Here is a 4,127-nt window from a genome sequence, read left to right as displayed (position 1 = left end):
ACACATCAATTGACTTAAATTAGCATCTTGCCTTTAGAACAAGGATGATTTTTAATGTTCCTTCATTGTTAAATTTAACCATAAACAAAATATACACATGTTTATTACTTGATGTTTTTAGAAAGGTGGCTAAATAGAGGAACTATCATTATGAAATAAAATCCAGCAGAAAAAAAATAATAAATCCTAAAAATAGAGTATGGGTACTAAAAATGAAATGTGAAGGAGTTATCAAAATATCTTCCCAGTATGCTGAGTTGAAGTATTTGGTCTAATAGTAAAGAGTGTTAATACCCTACATTTCCCATAGCTATCCTTGCTACAAGGAATAGGCAGTGTGGTTCTCGTACCAAATCCATGTTTGTGCTCCTGTGTGGAATTCTTCCATTCCTAATATCACATGAAGGATTTTATTTCAACCTTCTTTGAAGTCACTCTTACCCAGTGCTTTATGTTCTGCTCTCCCATTTACACTGCTAGAGCAATTGAAAATGTAACAATCATTTCCTTGAATCATTCCCTCTGTATTAATTAAAGAAAAAATGATATTCTCTTGAAATTTCTCAGTTGATATTGCAAACGTGCTTCTGTTGCTCATTACTTTTAAATGTTTTTACTCTAGAAATGAGTAAACATGTCATGATGGATTTGCTGTCTCCCCATTGTGAAGGATCTCACTAGCTCTCTTTGGGTGTAGGCTCAGGGTTCACACTCTGTCAGAATTACCAACTTTGAGGATTTATAAAGGCTGCAAGGTTTTTTTTCCAGGGAGAAAGCAAATTTGAGTAAAACATGAAAAAAAAGCCATCTCTGTGTATTCCTCACAAATATCCCCGTTTCCAGCAGCTGAGAATCTATTGGTTAACCATTTTTTACCCACCCCATGAAGGCAACAGCAGTTCCATAATGATAAAGAGTCTCAAATTATCTTTTTATTGACTGTAATTACCTCAATTATAGTAAAGCCTATTGACAACTAGAGATACATAATTACAACACATTTGTACTTGAAAATGGAGTTCCAATACTTAAAGATCAGTATTTAATGGGAACTACTTTGAAATAAACTGCCACAAGTGGATTTATGCTAAATTATCCACATAACTACAAGGTGGTTAAAGATGTTTCCATTTTATTTTACAGAATATCAAGTGTAGAACTCCAAATGGCATAGCCAAATTTAAAAGGAAAGAAAATACATGTTCAAGACTTCCAGAGTAATGCTCAGCCAGTTTTACAGTTCTTGAAACTGATCCCATTCAACCGGATGAACTTCATGTGAAAAAAATTCTAATCAGAATCATAAATAGTTCATATTCATAAAATTGAATTTCAAACCAGTTGTTCCGCCAACAACCTATTGAATTTAACTAAATTTTCCAATAATCCTATTTGGAATTCCATAGATTCAGTCCGCAGGGTGCACTTTCTTCAGAGTTACTTCCATTCTATCGTTCTAGTAAGACAAAAGCAAGTCACACATGGATTATAGGAGCTTAATTTAAAAGCAAAAGATACAGTATGGTTTTGTCATTCCAAAATAAGCAAAACAATTATGATTTGTAGTTCCTAGATGACAGACATATTTCTAAGAGAATCAAATGGTGTATTTCAGACATATCCATTACTGGCACTCTTTCACTTAGGAGTATATCAAATTTCTGTGTATTAGGCAGAAATGATAGTGGTTAGTCCACGGTGAATTACTTTTCCTAGATGTTTCAGCTGGAGGCTATTTTTGGGTCAAATAGCTTCTCATCCAGCTGAGCCCTTTGATAAAATATCCAGTAATGGTCAATTATTTTTATAACTTGACCTGTTGTAGCTAATATGCAGAAAGCCACGTAGAAAAAAATGAGGTTAATGAAAACTCAGGATCCATGATTTTGCCATGTTACACCTAAGTTTCTAATAAAATTTATCTACTCATCATGTTACTCATCATTTCTTCCCCACTCCCATACCACCCTACTACCTATAACTTGATTCCAATCAGCTTACCTTTTGTTTCTGCTCTATCCATTTACGTGAGTCTTGTCTAACACTGTGATTCCTCAGTTTTTCTCTCTTTTGAGCTTAACTGATGGTGGCTTAGTCGTCACTGTTAATTTCTCCTCCATTTCAAATAAGCAATATTTTGTCTTAACAAATCTGCATAGTACAGGCAAAATGAACCATGTATGTTTAGACCCAGCTACTTTTCAGTGCTGCACAAAGTAGAAAAAAAATGTCAAATTATATGTTAGAGAAGAATGTTTTCCCTCAGTTTAAAACCACAGAGCGGGTAAGAAGGCAGTGTTTTTCTCCCATTATCCTTGTGGCAATGTTTTATTTCTATTTGTGGTTTTAGCACTGAGGAAAAAAAGCCGAAGGCATTAGAATCATCTTATTAAAATGACTACACAGCATCCTTTGTCAAGCATTCATTTAGGATTTTAAAACATATTGGAATTTAAAGCATATTAAGAGGTCACCCATGGATTTTACTATGTGCATGCTTCTGAAATTTAGTTAAGTTCTTGAGTATCTAAATTGAGAGAAAATCCTCCCAGTACCTTTTAAAGTGGGATTTTTCTAATGCTATAAATATATCATCCACTGTGACAGAAGTAAGATGTTTTAAGACAACACCTCCTCAAGGACATTACTCAGGTTTTCTCATCCTGGGCATTAGAATCTTAATAAAAATAATTAATTACAGTCTATTTTCCATAGAACTTAGAATGATTCTGGCCTTCAAATGGATAATAAATGCTCAATAAATTTGTGGAGAATAGATAAATCAAGGTGCTTTATGAGGAAAAGAAATCATGGGAGTTGTATAGAGATTGTTAACAAAAAACTATAATTTTATATCAGGTATATATAAAGTGGGTTGAATTTTAACTGCCAAGCCCCTTATACAGAGATTTAGCAAAAATTATTTTTAAAGTGCTATGTACTGATTAGGTACATGTGTTTTCCTCCTTTTTAGTCATTCTGTGCTTTATCGATCTTCTGTTCTGCCCTCTATCCCTCCAGCAGCAATCTCCATCAGAATGGCCACTTTAAATTAATGTCAAGGTTTTAGACCTCAGTCACTGAAATTTTTCCATCCTTACTTGCTCAAGCAGTGAATTTTTATTAACACTTTCTATAGTACACAGCATACTGACATTTAAGAAACTACATTCTATAAAATGCGTGGTTCCTCCTTTTGGGTGGAAATTACTTTTTCTATGCCTCTTCTCCTGAACTCCTTTCCTTTCACTCTTTAATTTTCTTCAGTATTCTTGAACTTTGCTGAATTGTGAAATAATTTAATTCCTTCTTTGGTAAGAAAGATGCATTTCTTGACTGAGCATGACCCGACTTCTTAGAATTTTTTAAAAAATAATAAAAAGCTTGGGACTTCCCTGGTAGCTCAGTGGTTAAGAATCCGCCTGCCAATGCCAGGGACACGGGTTCTGAGCCCTGGTCCAAGAAGATCCCACATGCCGCGGAGCAACTAAGCCCGTGCACCACAACTACTGAACCTGCGCTCTAGAGCCCGCGAGCCACAACTACTGAGCCCACGCGCCACAACTACTGAAGCCCGCGCACCTAGGGCCCGTGCTCCGCAACAAGAGAAGCCACCACAATGAGAAGCCCGCGCACCGCAAAGAAGAGTAGCCTCCGCTCACCGCAACTAGAGAAAGCCCGCGTGCAGCAATGAAGACCCAATACAGCCAAAAATTTTTTAAAATAATAATTTTATAAAAAATAATGATAATAATAAAAACTTACTTCTCATACAACAGCCCTCCCTCCACCAAACCCCAAGTAACAACCCGCACCCTACAGTTCACGATTTTAATCTTTAACCATGGCAATCATTTGTTAAACTACAATACCGCTTAGCCTTTTTGTGTATGTATGTGTGTTTCATTAGTTATGTAAATAGTTGTATGTCCATCCGAATGGTTTTATATATATATATATATATATATATATAGTTACTGATAAATGGTAATAGCAGCCTGCCTACATGAAAATGAGTATTTATCCTTCTGGATCATGTATTTTATTACAGTCTACTGAGGTTGCATCTATAGCTGGCAAGATTTGGAGATTTAATAGCAAGTGTATTACATCTGAAGCCTTTGATA

Source organism: Balaenoptera acutorostrata, chromosome 2 (assembly GCF_949987535.1).
Source record: "Balaenoptera acutorostrata chromosome 2, mBalAcu1.1, whole genome shotgun sequence".
NCBI lineage: Eukaryota > Metazoa > Chordata > Mammalia > Artiodactyla > Balaenopteridae > Balaenoptera > Balaenoptera acutorostrata.
Note: the sequence above shows the minus strand (reverse complement) of the source record.